This window comes from Schistocerca cancellata, chromosome 4, assembly GCF_023864275.1.
Source record: "Schistocerca cancellata isolate TAMUIC-IGC-003103 chromosome 4, iqSchCanc2.1, whole genome shotgun sequence".
NCBI classification, from domain to species: domain Eukaryota; kingdom Metazoa; phylum Arthropoda; class Insecta; order Orthoptera; family Acrididae; genus Schistocerca; species Schistocerca cancellata.
This window is the reverse complement of record NC_064629.1, coordinates 7,544,593-7,571,541: the sequence shown is the minus strand read 5'-3', so window position 1 is coordinate 7,571,541 and position 26,949 is coordinate 7,544,593. Positions and strand designations below refer to the sequence as shown.

General features: G+C 55.0%; 28 non-coding genes across 28 annotated transcripts; all 28 read left to right on the top strand.

Moving 5' to 3' along the window:
• The first annotated feature begins 738 nt into the window (after positions 1-738).
• LOC126185426 (5S ribosomal RNA) lies at positions 739-857 on the top strand. The gene has a single exon (XR_007537181.1). It is a non-coding gene; the product is annotated as a 5S ribosomal RNA (ribosomal RNA).
• An 827-nt stretch (positions 858-1,684) lies between these two features.
• Positions 1,685-1,803, top strand: LOC126186382 (5S ribosomal RNA). Its single transcript, XR_007537477.1, has one exon. It is a non-coding gene; the product is annotated as a 5S ribosomal RNA (ribosomal RNA).
• An 838-nt stretch (positions 1,804-2,641) lies between these two features.
• LOC126185418 (5S ribosomal RNA) lies at positions 2,642-2,759 on the top strand. The gene has a single exon (XR_007537173.1). It is a non-coding gene; the product is annotated as a 5S ribosomal RNA (ribosomal RNA).
• An 817-nt stretch (positions 2,760-3,576) lies between these two features.
• Positions 3,577-3,695, top strand: LOC126186511 (5S ribosomal RNA). Its single transcript, XR_007537601.1, has one exon. It is a non-coding gene; the product is annotated as a 5S ribosomal RNA (ribosomal RNA).
• An 828-nt stretch (positions 3,696-4,523) lies between these two features.
• LOC126186372 (5S ribosomal RNA) lies at positions 4,524-4,642 on the top strand. Its single transcript, XR_007537468.1, has one exon. It is a non-coding gene; the product is annotated as a 5S ribosomal RNA (ribosomal RNA).
• Positions 4,643-5,465: 823 nt separating this feature from the next.
• LOC126186305 (5S ribosomal RNA) lies at positions 5,466-5,584 on the top strand. Its single transcript, XR_007537403.1, has one exon. It is a non-coding gene; the product is annotated as a 5S ribosomal RNA (ribosomal RNA).
• Positions 5,585-6,412: 828 nt separating this feature from the next.
• On the top strand, positions 6,413-6,531 carry LOC126186253 (5S ribosomal RNA). The gene has a single exon (XR_007537354.1). It is a non-coding gene; the product is annotated as a 5S ribosomal RNA (ribosomal RNA).
• Positions 6,532-7,354: 823 nt separating this feature from the next.
• LOC126185401 (5S ribosomal RNA) lies at positions 7,355-7,473 on the top strand. Its single transcript, XR_007537157.1, has one exon. It is a non-coding gene; the product is annotated as a 5S ribosomal RNA (ribosomal RNA).
• Positions 7,474-8,301: 828 nt separating this feature from the next.
• LOC126186388 (5S ribosomal RNA) lies at positions 8,302-8,420 on the top strand. Its single transcript, XR_007537483.1, has one exon. It is a non-coding gene; the product is annotated as a 5S ribosomal RNA (ribosomal RNA).
• Positions 8,421-9,248: 828 nt separating this feature from the next.
• On the top strand, positions 9,249-9,367 carry LOC126186376 (5S ribosomal RNA). Its single transcript, XR_007537472.1, has one exon. It is a non-coding gene; the product is annotated as a 5S ribosomal RNA (ribosomal RNA).
• An 828-nt stretch (positions 9,368-10,195) lies between these two features.
• LOC126186381 (5S ribosomal RNA) lies at positions 10,196-10,314 on the top strand. The gene has a single exon (XR_007537476.1). It is a non-coding gene; the product is annotated as a 5S ribosomal RNA (ribosomal RNA).
• Positions 10,315-11,137: 823 nt separating this feature from the next.
• On the top strand, positions 11,138-11,256 carry LOC126185395 (5S ribosomal RNA). The gene has a single exon (XR_007537152.1). It is a non-coding gene; the product is annotated as a 5S ribosomal RNA (ribosomal RNA).
• An 828-nt stretch (positions 11,257-12,084) lies between these two features.
• Positions 12,085-12,203, top strand: LOC126186365 (5S ribosomal RNA). Its single transcript, XR_007537461.1, has one exon. It is a non-coding gene; the product is annotated as a 5S ribosomal RNA (ribosomal RNA).
• An 828-nt stretch (positions 12,204-13,031) lies between these two features.
• Positions 13,032-13,150, top strand: LOC126186353 (5S ribosomal RNA). The gene has a single exon (XR_007537450.1). It is a non-coding gene; the product is annotated as a 5S ribosomal RNA (ribosomal RNA).
• Positions 13,151-13,978: 828 nt separating this feature from the next.
• On the top strand, positions 13,979-14,097 carry LOC126186341 (5S ribosomal RNA). Its single transcript, XR_007537439.1, has one exon. It is a non-coding gene; the product is annotated as a 5S ribosomal RNA (ribosomal RNA).
• An 825-nt stretch (positions 14,098-14,922) lies between these two features.
• Positions 14,923-15,041, top strand: LOC126186468 (5S ribosomal RNA). Its single transcript, XR_007537560.1, has one exon. It is a non-coding gene; the product is annotated as a 5S ribosomal RNA (ribosomal RNA).
• An 827-nt stretch (positions 15,042-15,868) lies between these two features.
• LOC126186329 (5S ribosomal RNA) lies at positions 15,869-15,987 on the top strand. Its single transcript, XR_007537428.1, has one exon. It is a non-coding gene; the product is annotated as a 5S ribosomal RNA (ribosomal RNA).
• An 828-nt stretch (positions 15,988-16,815) lies between these two features.
• Positions 16,816-16,934, top strand: LOC126186318 (5S ribosomal RNA). The gene has a single exon (XR_007537416.1). It is a non-coding gene; the product is annotated as a 5S ribosomal RNA (ribosomal RNA).
• An 827-nt stretch (positions 16,935-17,761) lies between these two features.
• On the top strand, positions 17,762-17,880 carry LOC126186307 (5S ribosomal RNA). Its single transcript, XR_007537405.1, has one exon. It is a non-coding gene; the product is annotated as a 5S ribosomal RNA (ribosomal RNA).
• Positions 17,881-18,707: 827 nt separating this feature from the next.
• Positions 18,708-18,826, top strand: LOC126186295 (5S ribosomal RNA). Its single transcript, XR_007537394.1, has one exon. It is a non-coding gene; the product is annotated as a 5S ribosomal RNA (ribosomal RNA).
• An 844-nt stretch (positions 18,827-19,670) lies between these two features.
• LOC126185230 (5S ribosomal RNA) lies at positions 19,671-19,789 on the top strand. The gene has a single exon (XR_007536992.1). It is a non-coding gene; the product is annotated as a 5S ribosomal RNA (ribosomal RNA).
• A 936-nt stretch (positions 19,790-20,725) lies between these two features.
• Positions 20,726-20,844, top strand: LOC126185406 (5S ribosomal RNA). Its single transcript, XR_007537162.1, has one exon. It is a non-coding gene; the product is annotated as a 5S ribosomal RNA (ribosomal RNA).
• Positions 20,845-21,672: 828 nt separating this feature from the next.
• LOC126186282 (5S ribosomal RNA) lies at positions 21,673-21,791 on the top strand. The gene has a single exon (XR_007537382.1). It is a non-coding gene; the product is annotated as a 5S ribosomal RNA (ribosomal RNA).
• An 827-nt stretch (positions 21,792-22,618) lies between these two features.
• Positions 22,619-22,737, top strand: LOC126186476 (5S ribosomal RNA). The gene has a single exon (XR_007537568.1). It is a non-coding gene; the product is annotated as a 5S ribosomal RNA (ribosomal RNA).
• Positions 22,738-23,565: 828 nt separating this feature from the next.
• On the top strand, positions 23,566-23,684 carry LOC126185292 (5S ribosomal RNA). The gene has a single exon (XR_007537053.1). It is a non-coding gene; the product is annotated as a 5S ribosomal RNA (ribosomal RNA).
• Positions 23,685-24,523: 839 nt separating this feature from the next.
• LOC126186181 (5S ribosomal RNA) lies at positions 24,524-24,642 on the top strand. The gene has a single exon (XR_007537282.1). It is a non-coding gene; the product is annotated as a 5S ribosomal RNA (ribosomal RNA).
• An 827-nt stretch (positions 24,643-25,469) lies between these two features.
• Positions 25,470-25,588, top strand: LOC126186271 (5S ribosomal RNA). Its single transcript, XR_007537371.1, has one exon. It is a non-coding gene; the product is annotated as a 5S ribosomal RNA (ribosomal RNA).
• An 838-nt stretch (positions 25,589-26,426) lies between these two features.
• On the top strand, positions 26,427-26,545 carry LOC126186259 (5S ribosomal RNA). Its single transcript, XR_007537360.1, has one exon. It is a non-coding gene; the product is annotated as a 5S ribosomal RNA (ribosomal RNA).
• Positions 26,546-26,949: the final 404 nt, after the last annotated feature.

Here is a 26,949-nt window from a genome sequence, read left to right as displayed (position 1 = left end):
TACTGTAATGGTACGAAAATGCAGTAATTAACTCAGTTTGAGGGAGAATGTGCTAACCAAGTATGGCCAAGAAGACTTTGAAAACGACAAAACAGTACGAATCGGCAGGTGATTTCTGAAATACGTCACCGCCTATTGTTGTGTAGGAGTGTAGAGTTCCAAATTTGATTTGTAACCACGAATGTATTCCTTAGTCGTCTCGTCTCGTCCCGCAGACGTTTGTCGTGCTTGCGCTGTCATATGGACCACGACCCGAGCGGCAGCGAGCGGCAGTCGAGCAAAGTCGGGACAAGTCGGGACGGGGACAGGGACAGGGATAGGAATGGTGCGAATGCACTGCAAACTACGCAGACACCTGGTGTGAGGCGAGGCGAGGCGAGGCGAGGAAGCCCACATCACTACCAGTGGCGCCCTCCAGCACGACACTGCCACACCCCGCACAGGCCCTCCGCTGAACACCAGGGACAAGATCCGTCCTCCGCTAGTGTCGAAGGCTGTACGCGCCCAGCGAATGACAGGGGGTGCAACGAGCAGCAGTGCGTCCCACACACGCGGCGGTGCACCCGCCAATTCGGCCGTCGCTCTGCTGGGACGCCGGGCGCGCCTCCCCGCGCCGTCCTCGAGGAACTGGCGGTTGCGGAAGGAAGCGCTTACGTGAAATGCGGCCGAAAACTAATATTTTGTGTGTTGGGAGAAAAGCCGAACGCGAATTCTGCCGTGCTCCTACATTAGATGAGCGGCAACGGCCATACCAAGATGAATACACCGGTTCTCGTCCGCTCACCGAAGTTAAGAATCATCGGGCCCGGCTAGTACTTGGACGGGTGACCGCCTGGGAAACCCGGGTGCTGTTGGCTCCCTTCCTTTTGTTTTTTTGTTATGTCGCCAGCCCAATTTTCAAACTACCTTTCTGTTGTGACAAAGATGCTTCCTTAAGCCTTTTAAACTACTGTAATGGTACGAAAATGCAGTAATTAACTCAGTTTGAGGGAGAATGTGCTAACCAAGTATGGCCAAGAAGACTTTGAAAACGACAAAACAGTACGAATCGGCAGGTGATTTCTGAAATACGACACCGCCAATTGTTGTGTAGGAGTGTAGAGTTCCAAATTTGATTTGTAACCACGAATGTATTCCTTAGTCGTCTCGTCTCGTCCCGCAGACGTTTGTCGTGCTTGCGCTGTCATATGGACCACGACCCGAGCGGCAGCGAGCGGCAGTCGAGCAAAGTCGTCCAAGTCGGGACGGGGACAGGGACAGGGATAGGAATGGTGCGAATGCACTGCAAACTACGCAGACACCTGGTGTGAGGCGAGGCGAGGCGAGGCGAGGAAGCCCACATCGCTACCAGTGGCGCCCTCCAGCACGACACTGCCACACCCCGCACAGGCCCTCCGCTGAACACCAGGGACAAGATGCGTCCTCCGCTAGTGTCGAAGGCTGCACGCGCCCAGCGAATGACAGGGGGTGCAACGAGCAGCAGTGCGTCTCACACACGCGGCGGTGCGCCCGCCAATTCGGCCGTCGCTCTGCTGGGACGCCGGGCGCGCCTCCCCGCGCCGTCCTCGAGGAACTGGCAGTTGCGGAAGGAAGCGCTTTCGTCAAATGCGGCCGAAAACTAACATTTTGTGTGTTGGGAGAAAAGCCGAACGCGAAGTCTGCCGTGCTCCTGCATTAGATGAGCGCCAACGGCCATACCATGATGAATACACCGGTTCTCGTCCGATCACCGAAGTTAAGCATCATCGGGCCCGGCTAGTACTAGGATGGGTGACCGCCTGGGAAACCCGGGTGCTATTGGCTCCCTTCCTTTTGTTTTTTTGTTATGTCGCCAGCCCAATTTTCAAACTACCTTTCTGTTGTGACAAAGATGCTTCCTTAAGCCTTTTAATCTACTGTAATGGTACGAAAATGCAGTAATTAACTCAGTTTGAGGGAGAATGTGCTAACCAAGTATGGCCAAGAAGACTTTGAAAACGACAAAACAGTACGAATCGGCAGGTGATTTCTGAAATACGTCACCGCCTATTGTTGTGTAGGAGTGTAGAGTTCCAAATTTGATTTGTAACCACGAATGTATTCCTTAGTCGTCTCGTCTCGTCCCGCAGACGTTTGTCGTGCTTGCGCTGTCATATGGACCACGACCTGAGCGGCAGCGAGCGGCAGTCGAGCAAAGTCGGGACAAGTCGGGACGGGGACAGGGACAGGGATAGGAATGGTGCGAATGCACTGCAAATTACGCACACACATTGTGTGAGGCTAGGCCTGGCGAGGCGAGGCGAGGCGAGGAAGCCCACATCGCTACCAGTGGCGCCCTCCAGCACGACACTGCCACACCCCGCACAGGCCCTCCGCTGAACACCAGGGACAAGATGCGTCCTCCGCTAGTGTCGAAGGCTGCACGCGCCCAGCGAATGACAGGGGGTGCAACGAGCAGCAGTGCGTCTCACACACGCGGCGGTGCGAGCGCCAATTCGGCCGTCGCTCTGCTGGAACGCCGGGCACGCCTCCCCGCGCCGTCCTCGAGGAACTGGCGGTTGCGGAAGGAAGCGCTTTCGTCAAATGCGGCCGAAAACTAACATTTTGTGTGTTGGGAGAAAAGCCGAACGCGAATTCTGCCGTGCTCCTACATTAGGTGAGCGCCAACGCCATACCATGATAAATACACCGGTTCTCGTCCGATTACCGAAGTTAAGCATCATCGGGCCCGGCTAGTACTTGGATGGGTGACCGCCTGGGAAACCCGGGTGCTGTTGGCTCCCTTCCATTTGTTTTTTTGTTATGTCGCCAGCCCAATTTTCAAACTACCTTTCTGTTGTGACAAAGATACTACTAAACTACTGTAATGGTACGAAAATGCAGTATTTAACTCAGTTTGAGGGAGAATGTGCTAACCAAGTATGGCCAAGAAGACTTTGAAAACGACAAAACAGTACGAATCGGCAGGTGATTTCTGAAATACGTCACCGCCTATTGTTGTGTAGGAGTGTAGAGTTCCAAATTTGATTTGTAACCACGAATGTATTCCTTAGTCGTCTCGTCTCGTCCCGCAGACGTTTGTCGTGCTTGCGCTGTCATATGGACCACGACCCGAGCGGCAGCGAGCGGCAGTCGAGCAAAGTCGGGACAAGTCGGGACGGGGACAGGGACAGGGATAGGAATGGTGCGAATGCACTGCAAACTACGCAGACACCAGGTGTGAGGCGAGGCGAGGCGAGGCGAGGAAGCCCACATCGCTACCAGTGGCGCCCTCCAGCACGAGACTGCCACACCCCGCACAGGACCTCCGCTGAACACCAGGGACAAGATGCGTCCTCCGCTAGTGTCGAAGGCTGCACGCGCCCAGCGAATGACAGGGGGTGCAACGAGCAGCAGTGCGTCTCACACACGCGGCGGTGCGCCCGCCAATTCGGCCGTCGCTCTGCTGGGACGCCGGGCGCGCCTCCCCGCGCCGTCCTCGAGGAACTGGCGGTTGCGGAAGGAAGCGCTTTCGTCAAATGCGGCCGAAAACTAACATTTTGTGTGTTGGGAGAAAAGCCGAACGCGAATTCTGCCGTGCTCCTACATTAGATGAGCGCCAACGGCCATACCATGATGAATACACCGGTTCTCGTCCGATCACCGAAGTTAAGCATCATCGGGCCCGGCTAGTACTTGGATGGGTGACCGCCTGGGAAACCCGCGTGCTGTTGGCTACCTTCCTTTTGTTTTTTTGTTATGTCGCCAGCCCAATTTTCAAACTACCTTTCTGTTGTGACAAAGATGCTTCCTTAAGCCTTTTAAACTACTGTAATGGTACGAAAATGCAGTAATTAACTCAGTTTGAGGGAGAATGTGCTAACCAAGTATGGCCAAGAAGACTTTGAAAACGACAAAACAGTACGAATCGGCAGGTGATTTCTGAAATACGTCACCGCCTATTGTTGTGTAGGAGTGTAGAGTTCCAAATTTGATTTGTAACCACGAATGTATTCCTTAGTGGTCTCATCTCTTCCCGCAGACGTTTGTCGTGCTTGCGCTGTCATATGGACCACGACCCGAGCGGCAGCGAGCGGCAGTCGAGCAAAGTCGGGACAAGTCGGGACGGGGACAGGGACAGGGATAGGAATGGTGCGAATGCACTGCAAACTACGCAGACACCTGGTGTGAGGCGAGGCGAGGCGAGGCGAGGAAGCCCACATCGCTACCAGTGGCGCCCTCCAGCACGACACTGCCACACCCCGCACAGGCCCTCCGCTGAACACCAGGGACAAGATGCGTCCTCCGCTAGTGTCGAAGGCTGCACGCGCCCAGCGAATGACAGGGGGTGCAACGAGCAGCAGTGCGTCTCACACACGCGGCGGTGCGCCCGCCAATTCGGCCGTCGCTCTGCTGGGACGCCGGGCGCGCCTCCCCGCGCCGTCCTCGAGGAACTGGCGGTTGCGGAAGGAAGCGCTTTCGTCAAATGCGGCCGAAAACTAACATTTTGTGTGTTGGGAGAAAAGCCGAACGCGAATTCTGCCGTGCTCCTACATTAGATGAGCGCCAACGGCCATACCATGATGAATACACCGGTTCTCGTCCGATCACCAAAGTTAAGCATCATCGGGCCCGGCTAGTACTTGGATGGGTGACCGCCTGGGAAACCCGGGTGCTGTTGGCTCCCTTCCTTTTGTTTTTTTGTTATGTCGCCAGCCCAATTTTCAAACTACCTTTCTGTTGTGACAAAGATGCTTCCTTAAGCCTTTTAAACTACTGTAATGGTACGAAAATGCAGTAATTAACTCAGTTTGAGGGAGAATGTGCTAACCAAGTATGACCAAGAAGACTTTGAAAACGACAAAACAGTACGAATCGGCAGGTGATTTCTGAAATACGTCACCGCCTATTGTTGTGTAGGAGTGTAGAGTTCCAAATTTGATTTGTAACCACGAATGTAATCCTTAGTCGTCTCGTCTCGTCCCGCAGACGTTTGTCGTGCTTGCGCTGTCATATGGACCACGACCCGAGCGGCAGCGAGCGGCAGTCGAGCAAAGTCGGGACAAGTCGGGACGGGGACAGGGACAGGGATAGGAATGGTGCGAATGCACTGCAAACTACGCAGACACTTGGTGTGAGGCGAGGCGAGGCGAGGAAGCCCACATCGCTACCAGTGGCGCCCTCCAGCACGACACTGCCACACCCCGCACAGGCCCTCCGCTGAACACCAGGGACAAGATGCGTCCTCCGCTAGTGTCGAAGGCTGCACGCGCCCAGCGAATGACAGGGGGTGCAACGAGCAGCAGTGCGTCTCACACACGCGGCGGTGCGCCCGCCAATTCGGCCGTCGCTCTGCTGGGACGCCGGGCGCGCCTCCCCGCGCCGTCCTCGAGGAACTGGCGGTTGCGGAAGGAAGCGCTTTCGTCAAATGCGGCCGAAAACTAACATTTTGTGTGTTGGGAGAAAAGCCGAACGCGAAGTCTGCCGTGCTCCTACATTAGATGAGTGCCAACGGCCATACCATGATGAATACACCGGTTCTCGTCCGATCACCGAAGTTAAGCATCATCGGGTCCGGCTAGTACTTGGATGGGTGACCGCCTGGGAAACCCAGGTGCTGTTGGCTCCCTTCCTTTTGTTTTTTTGTTATGTCGCCAGCCCAATTTTCAAACTACCTTTCTGTTGTGACAAAGATGCTTCCTTAAGCCTTTTAAACTACTGTAATGGTACGAAAATGCAGTAATTAACTCAGTTTGAGGGAGAATGTGCTAACCAAGTATGGCCAAGAAGACTTTGAAAACGACAAAACAGTACGAATCGGCAGGTGATTTCTGAAATACGACACCGCCAATTGTTGTGTAGGAGTGTAGAGTTCCAAATTTGATTTGTAACCACGAATGTATTCCTTAGTCGTCTCGTCTCGTCCCGCAGACGTTTGTCGTGCTTGCGCTGTCATATGGACCACGACCCGAGCGGCAGCGAGCGGCAGTCGAGCAAAGTCGGGACAAGTCGGGACGGGGACAGGGACAGGGATAGGAATGGTGCGAATGCACTGCAAACTACGCAGACACCTGGTGTGAGGCGAGGCGAGGCGAGGCGAGGAAGCCCACATCGCTACCAGTGGCGCCCTCCAGCACGACACTGCCACACCCCGCACAGGCCCTCCGCTGAACACCAGGGACAAGATGCGTCCTCCGCTAGTGTCGAAGGCTGCACGCGCCCAGCGAATGACAGGGGGTGCAACGAGCAGCAGTGCGTCTCACATACGCGGCGGTGCGCCCGCCAATTCGGCCGTCGCTCTGCTGGGACGCCGGGCGCGCCTCCCCGCGCCGTCCTCGAGGAACTGGCGGTTGCGGAAGGAAGCGCTTTCGTCAAATGCGGCCGAAAACTAACATTTTGTGTGTTGGGAGAAAAGCCGAACGCGAAGTCTGCCGTGCTCCTGCATTAGATGAGCGCCAACGGCCATACCATGATGAATACACCGGTTCTCGTCCGATCACCGAAGTTAAGCATCATCGGGCCCGGCTAGTACTTTGATGGGTGACCGCCTGGGAAACCCGGGTGCTGTTGGCTCCCTTCCTTTTGTTTTTTTGTTATGTCGCCAGCCCAATTTTCAAACTACCTTTCTGTTGTGACAAAGATGCTTCCTTAAGCCTTTTAAACTACTGTAATGGTACGAAAATACAGTAATTAACTCAGTTTGAGGGAGAATGTGCTAACCAAGTATGACCAAGAAGACTTTGAAAACGACAAAACAGTACGAATCGGCAGGTGATTTCTGAAATACGTCACCGCCTATTGTTGTGTAGGAGTGTAGAGTTCCAAATTTGATTTGTAACCACGAATGTATTCCTTAGTCGTCTCGTCTCGTCCCGCAGACGTTTGTCGTGCTTGCGCTGTCATATGGACCACGACCCGAGCGGCAGCGAGCGGCAGTCGAGCAAAGTCGGGACAAGTCGGGACGGGGACAGGGACAGGGATAGGAATGGTGCGAATGCACTGCAAACTACGCAGACACTTGGTGTGAGGCGAGGCGAGGCGAGGAAGCCCACATCGCTACCAGTGGCGCCCTCCAGCACGACACTGCCACACCCCGCACAGGCCCTCCGCTGAACACCAGGGACAAGATGCGTCCTCCGCTAGTGTCGAAGGCTGCACGCGCCCAGCGAATGACAGGGGGTGCAACGAGCAGCAGTGCGTCTCACACACGCGGCGGTGCGCCCGCCAATTCGGCCGTCGCTCTGCTGGGACGCCGGGCGCGCCTCCCCGCGCCGTCCTCGAGGAACTGGCGGTTGCGGAAGGAAGCGCTTTCGTCAAATGCGGCCGAAAACTAACATTTTGTGTGTTGGGAGAAAAGCCGAACGCGAAGTCTGCCGTGCTCCTACATTAGATGAGTGCCAACGGCCATACCATGATGAATACACCGGTTCTCGTCCGATCACCGAAGTTAAGCATCATCGGGCCCGGCTAGTACTTGGATGGGTGACCGCCTGGGAAACCCAGGTGCTGTTGGCTCCCTTCCTTTTGTTTTTTTGTTATGTCGCCAGCCCAATTTTCAAACTACCTTTCTGTTGTGACAAAGATGCTTCCTTAAGCCTTTTAAACTACTGTAATGGTACGAAAATGCAGTAATTAACTCAGTTTGAGGGAGAATGTGCTAACCAAGTATGGCCAAGAAGACTTTGAAAACGACAAAACAGTACGAATCGGCAGGTGATTTCTGAAATACGACACCGCCAATTGTTGTGTAGGAGTGTAGAGTTCCAAATTTGATTTGTAACCACGAATGTATTCCTTAGTCGTCTCGTCTCGTCCCGCAGACGTTTGTCGTGCTTGCGCTGTCATATGGACCACGACCCGAGCGGCAGCGAGCGGCAGTCGAGCAAAGTCGGGACAAGTCGGGACGGGGACAGGGACAGGGATAGGAATGGTGCGAATGCACTGCAAACTACGCAGACACCTGGTGTGAGGCGAGGCGAGGCGAGGCGAGGAAGCCCACATCGCTACCAGTGGCGCCCTCCAGCACGACACTGCCACACCCCGCACAGGCCCTCCGCTGAACACCAGGGACAAGATGCGTCCTCCGCTAGTGTCGAAGGCTGCACGCGCCCAGCGAATGACAGGGGGTGCAACGAGCAGCAGTGCGTCTCACATACGCGGCGGTGCGCCCGCCAATTCGGCCGTCGCTCTGCTGGGACGCCGGGCGCGCCTCCCCGCGCCGTCCTCGAGGAACTGGCGGTTGCGGAAGGAAGCGCTTTCGTCAAATGCGGCCGAAAACTAACATTTTGTGTGTTGGGAGAAAAGCCGAACGCGAAGTCTGCCGTGCTCCTGCATTAGATGAGCGCCAACGGCCATACCATGATGAATACACCGGTTCTCGTCCGATCACCGAAGTTAAGCATCATCGGGCCCGGCTAGTACTTGGATGGGTGACCGCCTGGGAAACCCGGGTGCTGTTGGCTCCCTTCCTTTTGTTTTTTTGTTATGTCGCCAGCCCAATTTTCAAACTACCTTTCTGTTGTGACAAAGATGCTTCCTTAAGCCTTTTAAACTACTGTAATGGTACGAAAATACAGTAATTAACTCAGTTTGAGGGAGAATGTGCTAACCAAGTATGACCAAGAAGACTTTGAAAACGACAAAACAGTACGAATCGGCAGGTGATTTCTGAAATACGTCACCGCCTATTGTTGTGTAGGAGTGTAGAGTTCCAAATTTGATTTGTAACCACGAATGTATTCCTTAGTCGTCTCGTCTCGTCCCGCAGACGTTTGTCGTGCTTGCGCTGTCATATGGACCACGACCCGAGCGGCAGCGAGCGGCAGTCGAGCAAAGTCGGGACAAGTCGGGACGGGGACAGGGACAGGGATAGGAATGGTGCGAATGCACTGCAAACTACGCAGACACCTGGTGTGAGGCGAGGCGAGGCGAGGCGAGGAAGCCCACATCGCTACCAGTGGCGCCCTCCAGCACGACACTGCCACACCCCGCACAGGCCCTCCGCTGAACACCAGGGACAAGATGCGTCCTCCGCTAGTGTCGAAGGCTGCACGCGCCCAGCGAATGACAGGGGGTGCAACGAGCAGCAGTGCGTCTCACACACGCGGCGGTGCGCCCGCCAATTCGGCCGTCGCTCTGCTGGGACGCCGGGCACGCCTCCCCGCGCCGTCCTCGAGGAACTGGCGGTTGCGGAAGGAAGCGCTTTCGTCAAATGCGGCCGAAAACTAACATTTTGTGTGTTGGGAGAAAAGCCGAACGCGAATTCTGCCGTGCTCCTACATTAGATGAGCGCCAACGGCCATACCATGATGAATACACCGGTTCTCGTCCGATCACCGAAGTTAAGCATCATCGGGCCCGGCTAGTACTTGGATGGGTGACCGCCTGGGAAACCCGGGTGCTGTTGGCTCCCTTCCTTTTGTTTTTTTGTTATGTCGCCAGCCCAATTTTCAAACTACCTTTCTGTTGTGACAAAGATGCTTCCTTAAGCCTTTTAAACTACTGTAATGGTACGAAAATGCAGTAATTAACTCAGTTTGAGGGAGAATGTGCTAACCAAGTATGACCAAGAAGACTTTGAAAACGACAAAACAGTACGAATCGGCAGGTGATTTCTGAAATACGTCACCGCCAATTGTTGTGTAGGAGTGTAGAGTTCCAAATTTGATTTGTAACCACGAATGTATTCCTTAGTCGTCTCGTCTCGTCCCGCAGACGTTTGTCGTGCTTGCGCTGTCATATGGACCACGACCCGAGCGGCAGCGAGCGGCAGTCGAGCAAAGTCGGGACAAGTCGGGACGGGGACAGGGACAGGGATAGGAATGGTGCGAATGCACTGCAAAGTACGCAGACACCTGGTGTGAGGCGAGGCGAGGCGAGGCGAGGAAGCCCACATCGCTACCAGTGGCGCCCTCCAGCACGACACTGCCACACCCCGCACAGGCCCTCCGCTGAACACCAGGGACAAGATGCGTCCTCCGCTAGTGTCGAAGGCTGCACGCACCCAGCGAATGACAGGGGGTGCAACGAGCAGCAGTGCGTCTCACACACGCGGCGGTGCGCCCGCCAATTCGGCCGTCGCTCTGCTGGGACGCCGGGCGCGCCTCCCCGCGCCGTCCTCGAGGAACTGGCGGTTGCGGAAGGAAGCGCTTTCGTCAAATGCGGCCGAAAACTAACATTTTGTGTGTTGGGAGAAAAGCCGAACGCGAATTCTGCCGTGCTCCTACATTAGATGAGCGCCAACGGCCATACCATGATGAATACACCGGTTCTCGTCCGATCACCGAAGTTAAGCATCATCGGGCCCGGCTAGTACTTGGATGGGTGACCGCCTGGGAAACCCGGGTGCTGTTGACTCCCTTCCTTTTGTTTTTTTGTTATGTCGCCAGCCCAATTTTCAAACTACCTTTCTGTTGTGACAAAGATGCTTCCTTAAGCCTTTTAAACTACTGTAATGGTACGAAAATGCAGTAATTAACTCAGTTTGAGGGAGAATGTGCTAACCAAGTATGACCAAGAAGACTTTGAAAACGACAAAACAGTACGAATCGGCAGGTGATTTCTGAAATACGTCACCGCCTATTGTTGTGTAGGAGTGTAGAGTTCCAAATTTGATTTGTAACCACGAATGTATTCCTTAGTCGTCTCGTCTCGTCCCGCAGACGTTTGTCGTGCTTGCGCTGTCATATGGACCACGACCCGAGCGGCAGCGAGCGGCAGTCGAGCAAAGTCGGGACAAGTCGGGACGGGGACAGGGACAGGGATAGGAATGGTGCGAATGCACTGCAAACTACGCAGACACCTGGTGTGAGGCGAGGCGAGGCGAGGAAGCCCACATCGCTACCAGTGGCGCCCTCCAGCACGACACTGCCACACCCCGCACAGGCCCTCCGCTGAACACCAGGGACAAGATGCGTCCTCCGCTAGTGTCGAAGGCTGCACGCGCCCAGCGAATGACAGGGGGTGCAACGAGCAGCAGTGCGTCTCACACACGCGGCGGTGCGCCCGCCAATTCGGCCGTCGCTCTGCTGGGACGCCGGGCGCGCCTCCCCGCGCCGTCCTCGAGGAACTGGCGGTTGCGGAAGGAAGCGCTTTCGTCAAATGCGGCCGAAAACTAACATTTTGTGTGTTGGGAGAAAAGCCGAACGCGAATTGTGCCGTGCTCCTACATTAGATGAGCGCCAACGGCCATACCATGATGAATACACCGGTTCTCGTCCGATCACCGAAGTTAAGCATAATCTCGCCTGGCTAGTACTAGGATGGGTGACCGCCTGGGAAACCCGGGTGCTGTTGGCTACCTTCCTTTTGTTTTTTTGTTATGTCGCCAGCCCAATTTTCAAACTACCTTTCTGTTGTGACAAAGATGCTTCCTTAAGCCTTTTAAACTACTGTAATGGTACGAAAATGCAGTAATTAACTGAGTTTGAGGGAGAATGTGCTAACCAAGTATGGCCAAGAAGACTTTGAAAACGACAAAACAGTACGAATCGGCAGGTGATTTCTGAAATACGTCACCGCCAATTGTTGTGTAGGAGTGTAGAGTTCCAAATTTGATTTGTAACCACGAATGTATTCCTTAGTCGTCTCGTCTCGTCCCGCAGACGTTTGTCGTGCTTGCGCTGTCATATGGACCACGACCCGAGCGGCAGCGAGCGGCAGTCGAGCAAAGTCGGGACAAGTCGGGACGGGGACAGGGACAGGGATAGGAATGGTGCGAATGCACTGCAAACTACGCAGACACCTGGTGTGAGGCAAGGCGAGGCGAGGCGAAGATGCCCACATCGCTACTAGTGGCGCCCTCCAGCACGACACTGCCACACCCCGCACAGGCCCTCCGCTGAACACCAGGGACAAGATGCGTCCTCCGCTAGTGTCGAAGGCTGCACGCGCCCAGCGAATGACAGGGGGTGCAACGAGCAGCAGTGCGTCTCACACACGCGGCGGTGCGCCCGCCAATTCGGCCGTCGCTCTGCTGGGACGCCGGGCGCGCCTCCCCGCGCCGTCCTCGAGGAACTGGCGGTTGCGGTAGGAAGCGCTTTCGTCAAATGCGGCCGAAAACTAACATTTTGTGTGTTGGGAGAAAAGCCGAACGCGAAGTCTGCCGTGCTCCTGCATTAGATGAGCGCCAACGGCCATACCATGATGAATACACCGGTTCTCGTCCGATCACCGAAGTTAAGCATCATCGGGCCCGGCTAGTACTTGGATGGGTGACCGCCTGGGAAACCCGGGTGCTGTTGGCTCCCTTCCTTTTGTTTTTTTGTTATGTCGCCAGCCCAATTTTCAAACTACCTTTCTGTTGTGACAAAGATGCTTCCTTAAGCCTTTTAATCTACTGTAATGGTACGAAAATACAGTAATTAACTCAGTTTGAGGGAGAATGTGCTAACCAAGTATGGCCAAGAAGACTTTGAAAACGACAAAACAGTACGAATCGGCAGGTGATTTCTGAAATACGTCACCGCCTATTGTTGTGTAGGAGTGTAGAGTTCCAAATTTGATTTGTAACCACGAATGTATTCCTTAGTCGTCTCGTCTCGTCCCGCAGACGTTTGTCGTGCTTGCGCTGTCATATGGACCACGACCCGAGCGGCAGCGAGCGGCAGTCGAGCAAAGTCGGGACAAGTCGGGACGGGGACAGGGACAGGGATAGGAATGGTGCGAATGCACTGCAAACTACGCAGACACCTGGTGTGAGGCGAGGCGAGGCGAGGCGAGGAAGCCCACATCGCTACCAGTGGCGCCCTCCAGCACGACACTGCCACACCCCGCACAGGCCCTCCGCTGAACACCAGGGACAAGATGCGTCCTCCGCTAGTGTCGAAGGCTGCACGCTCCCAGCGAATGACAGGGGGTGCAACGAGCAGCAGTGCGTCTCACACACGCGGCGGTGCGCCCGCCAATTCGGCCGTCGCTCTGCTGGGACGCCGGGCACGCCTCCCCGCGCCGTCCTCGAGGAACTGGCGGTTGCGGAAGGAAGCGCTTTCGTCAAATGCGGCCGAAAACTAACATTTTGTGTGTTGGGAGAAAAGCCGAACGCGAAGTCTGCCGTGCTCCTACATTAGATGAGCGCCAACGGCCATACCATGATGAATACACCGGTTCTCGTCCGATCACCGAAGTTAAGCATCATCGGGCCCGGCTAGTACTTGGATGGGTGACCGCCTGGGAAACCCGGGTGCTGTTGGCTCCCTTCCTTTTGTTTTTTTGTTATGTCGCCAGCCCAATTTTCAAACTACCTTTCTGTTGTGACAAAGATGCTTCCTTAAGCCTTTTAAACTACTGTAATGGTACGAAAATGCAGTAATTAACTCAGTTTGAGGGAGAATGTGCTAACCAAGTATGGCCAAGAAGACTTTGAAAACGACAAAACAGTACGAATCGGCAGGTGATTTCTGAAATACGTCACCGCCTATTGTTGTGTAGGAGTGTAGAGTTCCAAATTTGATTTGTAACCACGAATGTATTCCTTAGTCGTCTCGTCTCGTCCCGCAGACGTTTGTCGTGCTTGCGCTGTCATATGGACCACGACCCGAGCGGCAGCGAGCGGCAGTCGAGCAAAGTCGGGACAAGTCGGGACGGGGACAGGGACAGGGATAGGAATGGTGCGAATGCACTGCAAACTACGCAGACACCTGGTGTGAGGCGAGGCGAGGCGAGGCGAGGAAGCCCACATCGCTACCAGTGGCGCCCTCCAGCACGACACTGCCACACCCCGCACAGGCCCTCCGCTGAACACCAGGGACAAGATGCGTCCTCCGCTAGTGTCGAAGGCTGCACGCGCCCAGCGAATGACAGGGGGTGCAACGAGCAGCAGTGCGTCTCACACACGCGGCGGTGCGCCCGCCAATTCGGCCGTCGCTCTGCTGGAACGCCGGGCACGACTCCCCGCGCCGTCCTCGAGGAACTGGCGGTTGCGGAAGGAAGTGCTTTCGTCAAATGCGGCCGAAAACTAACATTTTGTGTGTTGGGAGAAAAGCCGAACGCGAATTCTGCCGTGCTCCTACATTAGATGAGCGCCAACGGCCATACCATGATGAATACACCGGTTCTCGTCCGATCACCGAAGTTAAGCATCATCGGGCCCGGCTAGTACTTGGATGGGTGACCGCCTGGGAAACCCGGGTGCTGTTGGCTCCCTTCCTTTTGTTTTTTTGTTATGTCGCCAGCCCAATTTTCAAACTACCTTTCTGTTGTGACAAAGATGCTTCCTTAAGCCTTTAAACTACTGTAATGGTACGAAAATGCAGTAATTAACTCAGTTTGAGGGAGAATGTGCTAACCAAGTATGGCCAAGAAGACTTTGAAAACGACAAAACAGTACGAATCGGCAGGTGATTTCTGAAACACGTCACCGCCTATTGTTGTGTAGGAGTGTAGAGTTCCAAATTTGATTTGTAACCACGAATGTATTCCTTAGTCGTCTCGTCTCGTCCCGCAGACGTTTGTCGTGCTTGCGCTGTCATATGGACCACGACCCGAGCGGCAGCGAGCGGCAGTCGAGCAAAGTCGGGACAAGTCGGGACGGGGACAGGGACAGGGATAGGAATGGTGCGAATGCACTGCAAACTACGCAGACACCTGGTGTGAGGCGAGGCGAGGCGAGGCGAGGCGAGGAAGCCCACATCGCTACCAGTGGCGCCCTCCAGCACGACACTGCCACACCCCGCACAGGCCCTCCGCTGAACACCAGGGACAAGATGCGTCCTCCGCTAGTGTCGAAGGCTGCACGCGCCCAGCGAATGACAGGGGGTGCAACGAGCAGCAGTGCGTCTCACACACGCGGCGGTGCGCCCGCCAATTCGGCCGTCGCTCTGCTGGAACGCCGGGCACGACTCCCCGCGCCGTCCTCGAGGAACTGCGGAAGGAAGCGCTTTCGTCAAATGCGGCCGAAAACTAACATTTTGTGTGTTGGGAGAAAAGCCGAACGCGAATTCTGCCGTGCTCCTACATTAGATGAGCGCCAACGGCCATACCATGATGAATACACCGGTTCTCGTCCGATCACCGAAGTTAAGCATCATCGGGCACGGCTAGTACTTGGATGGGTGACCGCCTGGGAAACCCGGGTGCTGTTGGCTCCCTTCCTTTTGTTTTTTTGTTATGTCGCCAGCCCAATTTTCAAACTACCTTTCTGTTGTGACAAAGATGCTTCCTTAAGCCTTTAAACTACTGTAATGGTACGAAAATGCAGTAATTAACTCAGTTTGAGGGAGAATGTGCTAACCAAGTATGGCCAAGAAGACTTTGAAAACGACAAAACAGTACGAATCGGCAGGTGATTTCTGAAACATGTCACCGCCTATTGTTGTGTAGGAGTGTAGAGTTCCAAATTTGATTTGTAACCACGAATGTATTCCTTAGTCGTCTCGTCTCGTCCCGCAGACGTTTGTCGTGCTTGCGCTGTCATATGGACCACGACCCGAGCGGCAGCGAGCGGCAGTCGAGCAAAGTCGGGACAAGTCGGGACGGGGACAGGGACAGGGATAGGAATGGTGCGAATGCACTGCAAACTACGCAGACACCTGGTGTGAGGCGAGGCGAGGCGAGGCGAGGAAGCCCACATCGCTACCAGTGGCGCCCTCCAGCACGACACTGCCACACATCGCACAGGCCCTCCGCTGAACACCAGGGACAAGATGCGTCCTCCGCTAGTGTCGAAGGCTGCACGCGCCCAGCGAATGACAGGGGGTGCAACGAGCAGCAGTGCGTCTCACACACGCGGCGGTGCGCCCGCCAATTCGGCCGTCGCTCTGCTGGGACGCCGGGCACGCCTCCCCGCGCCGTCCTCGAGGAACTGGCGGTTGCGGAAGGAAGCGCTTTCGTCAAATGCGGCCGAAAACTAACATTTTGTGTGTTGGGAGAAAAGCCGTACGCGAAGTCTGCCGTGCTCCTACATTAGATGAGCGCCAACGGCCATACCATGATGAATACACCGGTTCTCGTCCGATCACCGAAGTTAAGCATCATCGGGCCCGGCTAGTACTTGGATGGGTGACCGCCTGGGAAACCCGGGTGCTGTTGGCTCCCTTCCTTTTGTTTTTTTGTTATGTCGCCAGCCCAATTTTCAAACTACCTTTCTGTTGTGACAAAGATGCTTCCTTAAGCCTTTTAAACTACTGTAATGGTACGAAAATGCAGTAATTAACTCAGTTTGAGGGAGAATGTGCTAACCAAGTATGGCCAAGAAGACTTTGAAAACGACAAAACAGTACGAATCGGCAGGTGATTTCTGAAATACGTCACCGCCTATTGTTGTGTAGGAGTGTAGAGTTCCAAATTTGATTTGTAACCACGAATGTATTCCTTAGTCGTCTCGTCTCGTCCCGCAGACGTTTGTCGTGCTTGCGCTGTCATATGGACCACGACCAGAGCGGCAGCGAGCGGCAGTCGAGCAAAGTCGGGACAAGTCGGGACGGGGACAGGGACAGGGATAGGAATGGTGCGAATGCACTGCAAACTACGCAGACACCTGGTGTGAGGCGAGGCGAGGCGAGGCGAGGAAGCCCACATCGCTACCAGTGGCGCCCTCCAGCACGACACTGCCACACCCCGCACAGGCCCTCCGCTGAACACCAGGGACAAGATGCGTCCTCCGCTAGTGTCGAAGGCTGCACGCGCCCAGCGAATGACAGGGGGTGCAACGAGCAGCAGTGCGTCTCACACACGCGGCGGTGCGCCCGCCAATTCGGCCGTCGCTCTGCTGGAACGCCGGGCACGACTCCCCGCGCCGTCCTCGAGGAACTGGCGGTTGCGGAAGGAAGCGCTTTCGTCAAATGCGGCCGAAAACTAACATTTTGTGTGTTGGGAGAAAAGCCGAACGCGAATTCTGCCGTGCTCCTACATTAGATGAGCGCCAACGGCCATACCATGATGAATACACCGGTTCTCGTCCGATCACCGAAGTTAAGCATCATCGGGCCCGGCTAGTACTTGGATGGGTGACCGCCTGGGAAACCCGGGTGCTGTTGGCTCCCTTCCTTTTGTTTTTTTGTTATGTCGCCAGCCCAATTTTCAAACTACCTTTCTGTTGTGACAAAGATGCTTCCTTAAGCCTTTAAACTACTGTAATGGTACGAAAATGCAGTAATTAACTCAGTTTGAGGGAGAATGTGCTAACCAAGTATGGCCAAGAAGACTTTGAAAACGACAAAACAGTACGAATCGGCAGGTGATTTCTGAAACACGTCACCGCCTATTGTTGTGTAGGAGTGTAGAGTTCCAAATTTGATTTGTAACCACGAATGTATTCCTTAGTCGTCTCGTCTCGTCCCGCAGACGTTTGTCGTGCTTGCGCTGTCATATGGACCACGACTCGAGCGGCAGCGAGCGGCAGTCGAGCAAAGTCGGGACAAGTCGGGACGGGGACAGGGACAGGGATAGGAATGGTGCGAATGCACTGCAAACTACGCAGACACCTGGTGTGAGGCGAGGCGAGGCGAGGCGAGGAAGCCCACATCGCTACCAGTGGCGCCCTCCAGCACGACACTGCCACACCCCGCACAGGCCCTCCGCTGAACACCAGGGACAAGATGCGTCCTCCGCTAGTGTCGAAGGCTGCACGCGCCCAGCGAATGACAGGGGGTGCAACGAGCAGCAGTGCGTCTCACACACGCGGCGGTGCGCCCGCCAATTCGGCCGTCGCTCTGCTGGGACGCCGGGCACGCCTCCCCGCGCCGTCCTCGAGGAACTGGCGGTTGCGGAAGGAAGCGCTTTCGTCAAATGCGGCCGAAAACTAACATTTTGTGTGTTGGGAGAAAAGCCGTACGCGAAGTCTGCCGTGCTCCTACATTAGATGAGCGCCAACGGCCATACCATGATGAATACACCGGTTCTCGTCCGATCACCGAAGTTAAGCATCATCGGGCCCGGCTAGTACTTGGATGGGTGACCGCCTGGGAAACCCGGGTGCTGTTGGCTCCCTTCCTTTTGTTTTTTTGTTATGTCGCCAGCCCAATTTTCAAACTACCTTTCTGTTGTGACAAAGATGCTTCCTTAAGCCTTTAAACTACTGTAATGGTACGAAAATGCAGTAATTAACTCAGTTTGAGGGAGAATGTGCTAACCAAGTATGGCCAAGAAGACTTTGAAAACGACAAAACAGTACGAATCGGCAGGTGATTTCTGAAACACGTCACCGCCTATTGTTGTGTAGGAGTGTAGAGTTCCAAATTTGATTTGTAACCACGAATGTATTCCTTAGTCGTCTCGTCTCGTCCCGCAGACGTTTGTCGTGCTTGCGCTGTCATATGGACCACGACCCGAGCGGCAGCGAGCGGCAGTCGAGCAAAGTCGGGACAAGTCGGGACGGGGACAAGGACAGGGATAGGAATGGTGCGAATGCACTGCAAACTACGGAGACACCTGGTGTGAGGCGAGGCGAGGCGAGGCGAGGAAGCCCACATCGCTACCAGTGGCGCCCTCCAGCACGACACTGCCACACCCCGCACAGGCCCTCCGCTGAACACCAGGGACAAGATGCGTCCTCCGCTAGTGTCGAAGGCTGCACGCGCCCAGCGAATGACAGGGGGTGCAACGAGCAGCAGTGCGTCTCACACACGCGGCGGTGCGCCCGCCAATTCGGCCGTCGCTCTGCTGGGACGCCGGGCGCGCCTCCCAGCGCCGTCCTCGAGGAACTGGCGGTTGCGGAAGGAAGCGCTTTCGTCAAATGCGGCCGAAAACTAACATTTTGTGTGTTGGGAGAAAAGCCGAACGCGAATTCTGCCGTGCTCCTACATTAGATGAGCGCCAACGGCCATACCATGATGAATACACCGGTTCTCGTCCGATCACCGAAGTTAAGCATCATCGGGCCCGGCTAGTACTTGGATGGGTGACCGCCTGGGAAACCCGGGTGCTGTTGGCTCCCTTCCTTTTGTTTTTTTGTTATGTCGCCAGCCCAATTTTCAAACTACCTTTCTGTTGTGGCAAAGATGCTTCCTTAAGCATTTTAAACTACTGTAATGGTACGAAAATGCAGTAATTAACTCAGTGTGAGGGAAAATGTGTTAACCAAGTATGGCCAAGAAGACTTTGAAAACGACAAAACAGTACGAATCGGCAGGTGATTTCTGAAATACGTCACCGCCTATTGTTGTGTAGGAGTGTAGAGTTCCAAATTTGATTTGTAACCACGAATGTATTCCTTAGTCGTCTCGTCTCGTCCCGCAGACGTTTGTCGTGCTTGCGCTGTCATATGGACCACGACCCGAGCGGCAGCGAGCGGCAGTCGAGCAAAGTCGGGACAAGTCGGGACGGGGACAAGTCGGGACGGGGACAGGGACAGGGATAGGAATGGTGCGAATGCACTGCAAACTACGCAGACACCTGGTGTGAGGCGAGGCGAGGCGAGGCGAGGAAGCCCACATCGCTACCAGTGGCGCCCTCCAGCACGACACTGCCACACCCCGCACAGGCCCTCCGCTGAACACCAGGGACAAGATGCGTCCCCCGCTAGTGTCGAAGGCTGCACGCGCACAGCGAATGACAGGGGGTGCAACGAGCAGCAGTGCGTCTCACACACGCAGCGGTGCGCCGGCCAATTCGGCCGTCGCTCTGCTGGAACGCCGGGCACGCCTCCCCGCGCCGTCCTCGAGGAACTGGCGGTTGCGGAAGGAAGCGCTTTCGTCAAATGCGGCCGAAAACTAACATTTTGTGTGTTGGGAGAATAGCCGAACGCGAATTCTGCCGTGCTCCTACATTAGATGAGCGCCAACAACCATACCATGATGAATACACCGGTTCTCGTCCGATCACCGAAGTTAAGCATCATCGGGCCCGGCTAGTACTTGGACGGGTGACCGCCTGGGAAACCCGGGTGCTGTTGGCTCCCTTCCTTTTGTTTTTTTGTTATGTCGCCAGCCCAATTTTCAAACTACCTTTCTGTTGTGACAAAGATGCTTCCTTAAGCCTTTTAAACTACTGTAATGGTACGAAAATGCAGTAATTAACTCAGTTTGAGGGAGAATGTGCTAACCAAGTATGGCCAAGAATACTTTGAAAACGACAAAACAGTACGAATCGGCAGGTGATTTCTGAAATACGTCACCGCCTATTGTTGTGTAGGAGTGTAGAGTTCCAAATTTGATTTGTAACCACGAATGTATTCCTTAGTCGTCTCGTCTCGTCCCGCAGACGTTTGTCGTGCTTGCGCTGTCATATGGACCACGACCCGAGCGGCAGCGAGCGGCAGTCGAGCAAAGTCGGGACAAGTCGGGACGGGGACAGGGACAGGGATAGGAATGGTGCGAATGCACTGCAAATTACGCAGACACCTGCTGTGAGGCGAGGCGAGGCGAGGCGAGGAAGCCCACATCGCTACCAGTGGCGCCCTCCAGACAGGGATAGGAATGGTGCGAATGCACTGCAAACTACGCAGACACCTGGTGTGAGGCGAGGCGAGGCGAGGCGAGGAAGCCCACATCGCTACCAGTGGCGCACTCCAGCACGACACTGCCACACCCCGCACAGTCCCTCCGCTGAACACCAGGGACAAGATGCGTCCTCCGCTAGTGTCGAAGGCTGCACGCGCCCAGCGAATGACAGGGGGTGCAACGAGCAGCAGTGCGTCTCACACACGCGGCGGTGCGCCCGCCAATTCGGCCGTCGCTCTGCTGGGACGCCGGGCGCGCCTCCCCGCGCCGTCCTCGAGGAACTGGCGGTTGCGGAAAGAAGCGCTTTCGTCAAATGCGGCCGGAAACTAACATTTTGTGTGTTGGGAGAAAAGCCGAACGCGAATTCTGCCGTGCTCCTACATTAGATGAGCGCCAACGGCCAAACCATGATGAATACACCGGGTCTCGTCCGATCACCGAAGTTAAGCATCATCGGGCCCGGCTAGTACTTCGATTGGTGACCGCCTGGGAAACCCGGGTGCTGTTGGCTCCCTTCCTTTTGTTTTTTTGTTATGTCGCCAGCCCAATCTTCAAACTACCTTTCTGTTGTGACAAAGATGCTTCCATAAGCCTTTTAAACTACTGTAATGGTACGAAAATGCAGTAATTAACTCAGTTTGAGGGAGAATGTGCTAACCAAGTATGGCCAAGAAGACTTTGAAAACGACAAAACAGTACGAATCGGCAGGTGATTTCTGAAATACGTCACCGCCTATTGTTGTGTAGGAGTGTAGAGTTCCAAATTTGATTTGTAACCACGAATGTATTCCTTAGTCGTCTCGTCTCGTCCCGCAGACTTTTGTCGTGCTTGCGCTGTCATATGGACCACGACCCGAGCGGCAGCGAGCGGCAGTCGAGCAAAGTCGGGACAAGTCGGGACGGGGACAAGGACAGGGATAGGAATGGTGCGAATGCACTGCAAACTACGCAGACACCTGGTGTGAGGCGAGGCGAGGCGAGGCGAGGAAGCCCACATCGCTACCAGTGGCGCCCTCCAGCACGACACTGCCACACCCCGCACAGGCCCTCCGCTGAACACCAGGGACAAGGTGCGTCCTCCGCTAGTGTCGAAGGCTGCACGCGCCCAGCGAATGACAGGGGGTGCAACGAGCAGCAGTGCGTCTCACACACGCGGCGGTGCGCCCGCCAATTCGGCCGTCGCTCTGCTGGGACGCCGGGCGCGCCTCCCCGCGCAGTCCTCGAGGAACTGGCGGTTGCGGAAGGAAGCGCTTTCGTCAAATGCGGCCGAAAACTAACATTTTGTGTGTTGGGAGAAAAGCCGAACGCGAATTCTGCCGTGCTCCTACATTAGATGAGCGCCAACGGCCATACCATGATGAATACACCGGTTCTCGTCCGATCACCGAAGTTAAGCATCATCGGGCCCGGCTAGTACTTGGATGGGTGACCGCCTGGGAAACCCGGGTGCTGTTGGCTCCCTTCCTTTTGTTTTTTTGTTATGTCGCCAGCCCAATTTTCAAACTACCTTTCTGTTGTGACAAAGATGCTTCCTTAAGCCTTTTAAACTACTTTAATGGTACGAAAATGCATTAATTAACTCAGTTTGAGGGAGAATGTGCTAACCAAGTGTGGCCAGGAAGACTTTGAAAACGACAAAACAGTGCGAATCGGCAGGTGATTTCTGAAATACGTCACCGCCAATTGTTGTGTAGGAGTGTAGAGTTCCAAATTTGATTTGTAACCACGAATGTATTCCTTAGTCGTCTCGTCTCGTCCCGCAGACGTTTGTCGTGCTTGCGCTGTCATATGGACCACGACCCGAGCGGCAGCGAGCGTCAGTGGAGCAAAGTCGGGCAAGTCGGGACGGGGACAGGGGCAGGGATAGGAATGGTGCGAATGCACTGCAAACTACGCAGACACCTGGTGTGAGGCGAGGCGAGGCGAGGCGAGGAAGCCCACATCGCTACCAGTGGCACCCTCCAGCACGACACTGCCACACCCCGCACAGGCCCTCCGCTGAACACCAGGGACAAGATGCGTCCTCCGCTAGTTTCGAAGGCTGCACGCGCCCAGCGAATGACAGGGGGTGCAACGAGCAGCAGTGCGTCTCACACACGCGGCGGTGCGCCCGCCAATTCGGCCGTCGCTCTGCTGGGACGCCGGGCGCGCTTCCCCGCGACGTCCCCGAGGAACTGGCGGTTGCGGAAGGAAGCGCTTTCGTCAAATGCGGCCGAAAACTAACATTTTGTGTGTTGGGAGAAAAGCCGAACGCGAATTCTGCCGTGCTCCTACATTAGATGAGCGCCAACGGCCATACCATGAAGAATACACCGGTTCACGTCCGATCACCGAAGTTAAGCATCATCGGGCCCGGCTAGTACTTGGATGGGTGACCGCCTGGGAAACCCGGGTGCTGTTGGCTGCCTTCCTTTTGTTTTTTTGTTATGTCGCCAGCCCAATTTTCAAACTACCTTTCTGTTGTGACAAAGATGCTTCCTTAAGCCTTTTAAACTACTGTAATGGTACGAAAATGCAGTAATTATCTCAGTTTGAGGGAGAATGAGCTAACCAAGTATGGCCAAGAAGACTTTGAAAACGACAAAACAGTACGAATCGGCAGGTGATTTCTGAAATACGTCACCGCCTATTGTTGTGTAGTAGTGTAGAGTTCCAAATTTGATTTGTAACCACGAATGTATTCCTTAGTCGTCTCGTCTCGTCCCGCAGACGTTTGTCGTGCTTGCGCTGTCATATGGACCACGACCCGAGCGGCAGCGAGCGGCAGTCGAGCAAAGTCGGGACAAGTCGGGACGGGGACAGGGACAGGGATAGGAATGGTGCGAATGCACTGCAAACTACGCAGACACCTGGTGTGAGGCGAGGCGAGGCGAGGCGAGGAAGCCCACATCGCTACCAGTGGCGCCCTCCGGCACGACACTGCCACACCCCGCACAGGCCCTCCGCTGAACACCAGGGACAAGATGCGTCCTCCGCTAGTGTCGAAGGCTGCACGCGCCCAGCGAATGACAGGGGGTGCAACGAGCAGCAGTGCGTCTCACACACGCGGCGGTGCGCCCGCCAATTCGGCCGTCGCTCTGCTGGGACGCCGGGCGCGCCTCCCCGCGCCGTCCTCGAGGAACTGGCGGTTGCGGAAGGAAGCGCTTTCGTCAAATGCGGCCGAAAACTAACATTTTGTGTGTTGGGAGAAAAGCCGAACGCGAATTCTGCCGTGCTCCTACATTAGATGAGCGCCAACGGCCATACCATGATGAATACACCGGTTCTCGTCCGATCACCGAAGTTAAGCATCATCGTGCCCGGCTAGTACTTGGATGGGTGACTGCCTGGGAAACCCGGGTGCTGTTGGCTCCCTTCCTTTTGTTTTTTTGTTATGTCGCCAGCCCAATTTTCAAACTATCTTTCTGTTGTGGCAAAGATGCTTCCTTAAGCATTTTAAACTACTGTAATGGTACGAAAATGCAGTAATTAACTCAGTGTGAGGGAAAATGTGCTAACCAAGTATGGCCAAGAAGACTTTGAAAACGACAAAACAGTACGAATCGGCAGGTGATTTCTGAAATACGTCACCGCCTATTGTTGTGTAGGAGTGTAGAGTTCCAAATTTGATTTGTAACCACGAATGTATTCCTTAGTCGTCTCGTCTCGTCCCGCAGACGTTTGTCGTGCTTGCGCTGTCATATGGACCACGACCCGAGCGGCAGCGAGCGGCAGTCGAGCGGCAGTCGGGACAAGTCGGGACGGGGACAGGGACAGGGATAGGAATGGTGCGAATGCACTGCAAACTACGCAGACACCTGGTGTGAGGCGTGGCGAGGCGAGGCGAGGCGAGGCGAGGAAGCCCACATCACTACCTGTGGCGCCCTCCAGCACGACACTGCCACACCCCGCACAGGCCCTCCGCTGAACACTAGGGACAAGATGCGTCCTCCGCTAGAGTCGAAGGCTGCAAGCGCACAGCGAATGACAGGGGGTGCAACGAGCAGCAGTGCGTCTGACACACGCGGCGGTGCGCCCGCCAATTCGGCCGTCGCTCTGCTGGGACGCCGGGCACGCCTCCCCGCGCCGTCCTCGAGGAACTGGTGGTTGCGGAAGGAAGCGCTTTCGTCAAATGCGGCCGAAAACAAACATTTTGTGTGTTGGGAGAAAAGCCGAACGCGAATTCTGCCGTGCTCCTACATTAGATGAGCGCCAACGGCCATACCATGATGAATACACCGGTTCTCGTCCGATCACCGAAGTTAAGCATCATCGGGCCTGGCTAGTACTTGGATGGGTGACCGCCTGGGAAACCCGGGTGCTGTTGGCTCCCTTCCTTTTGTTTTTTTGTTATGTCGCCAGCCCAATTTTCAAATTACCTTTCTGTTGTGACAAAGATGCTTCCTTAAGCCTTTTAAACTTCTGTAATGGTACGAAAATGCAGTAATTAACTCAGTTTGAGGGAGAATGTGCTAACCAAGTATGGCCAAGAAGACTTTGAAAACGACAAAACAGTACGAATCGGCAGGTGATTTCTGAAATACGTCACCGCCTATTGTTGTGTAGGAGTGTAGAGTTCCAAATTTGATTTGTAACCACGAATGTATTCCTTAGTCGTCTCATCTCGTCCCGCAGACGATCTCGTGCTTGCGCTGTCATATGGACCACGACCCGAGCGGCAGCGAGCGGCAGTCGAGCAAAGTCGGGACAAGTCGGGACGGGGACAGGGACAGGGATAGGAATGGTGCGAATGCACTGCAAACTACGCAGACACCTGGTGTGAGGCGAGGCGAGGCGAGGCGAGGAAGCCCACATCGCTACCAGTGGCACCCTCCAGCACGACACTGCCACACCCCGCACAGGCCCTCCCCTGAACACCAGGTACAAGAAGCGTCCTCCGCTAGTGTCGAAGGCTGCACGCGCCCAGCGAATGACAGGGGGTGCAACGAGCAGCAGTGCGTCTCACACACGCGGCGGTGCGCCCGCCAATTCGGCCGTCGCTCTGCTGGGACGCCGGGCGCGCCTCCCCGCGCCGTCCTCGAGGAACTGGCGGTTGCAGAAGGAAGCGCTTTCGTCAAATGCGGCCGAAAACTAACATTTTGTGTGTTGGGAGAAAAGCCGAACGCGAATTCTGCCGTGCTCCTACATTAGATGAGCGCCAACGGCCATACCATGATGAATACACCGGTTCTCGTCCGATCACCGAAGTTAAGCATCATCGGGCCCGGCTAGTACTTGGATGGGTGACCGCCTGGGAAACCCGGGTGCTGTTGGCTCCCTTCCTTTTGTTTTTTTGTTATGTCGCCAGCCCAATTTTCAAACTACCTTTCTGTTGTGGCAAAGATGCTTCCTTAAGCATTTTAAACTACTGTAATGGTACGAAAATGCAGTAATTAACTCAGTGTGAGGGAAAATGTGCTAACCAAGTATGGCCAAGAAGACTTTCAAAACGACAAAACAATACGAATCGGCAGGTGATTTCTGAAATACGTCACCGCCTATTGTTGTGTAGGAGTGTAGAGTTCCAAATTTGATTTGTAACCACGAATGTATTCCTTAGTCGTCTCGTCTCGTCCCGCAGACGTTTGTCGTGCTTGCGCTGTCATATGGACCACGACCCGAGCGGCAGCGAGCGGCAGTCGAGCAAAGTCGGGACAAGTCGGGACGGGGACAGGGACAGGGATAGGAATGGTGCGAATGCACTGCAAGCTAGGCAGACACCTGGTGTGAGGCGAGGCGAGGCGAGGCGAGGCGAGGCGAGGAAGCCCACATCGCTACCAGTGGCGCCCTCCAACACGACACTGCCACACCCCGCACAGGCCCTCCGCTGAACACCAGGGACAAGATCCGTCCTCCGCTAGTGTCGAAGGCTGCACGCGCCCAGCGAATGACAGGGGGTGCAACGAGCAGCAGTGCGTCTCACACACGCGGCGGTGCGCCCGCCAATTCGGCCGTCGCTCTGCTGGGACGCCGGGCGCGCCTCCCCGCGCCGTCCTCGAGGAACTGGCGGTTGCGGAAGGAAGCGCTTTCGTCAAATGCGGCCGAAAACTAACATTTTGTGTGTTGGGAGAAAAGCCGAACGCGAATTCTGCCGTGCTCCTACATTAGATGAGCGCCAACGGCCATACCATGATGAATACACCGGTTCTCGTCCGATCACCGAAGTTAAGCATCATCGGGCCCGGCTAGTACTTGGATGGGTGACCGCCTGGGAAACCCGGGTGCTGTTGGCTCCCTTCCTTCTGTTTTTTTGTTATGTCGCCAGTCCAATTTTCAAACTACCTTTCTGTTGTGACAAAGATGCTTCCTTAAGCCTTTTAAACTACTGTAATGGTACGAAAATGCAGTAATTACCTCAGTTTGAGGGAGAATGTGCTAACCAAGTATGGCCAAGAAGACTTTGAAAACGACAAAACAGTACGAATCGGCAGGTGATTTCTGAAATACGTCACCGCCTATTGTTGTGTAGGAGTGTAGAGTTCCAAATTTGATTTGTAACCACGAATGTATTCCTTAGTCGTCTCGTCTCGTCCCGCAGACGTTTGTCGTGCTTGCGCTGTCATATGGACCACGAACCGAGCGGCAGCGAGCGGCAGTCGAGCAAAGGCGAGACAAGTCGGGACGGGGACAGGGACAG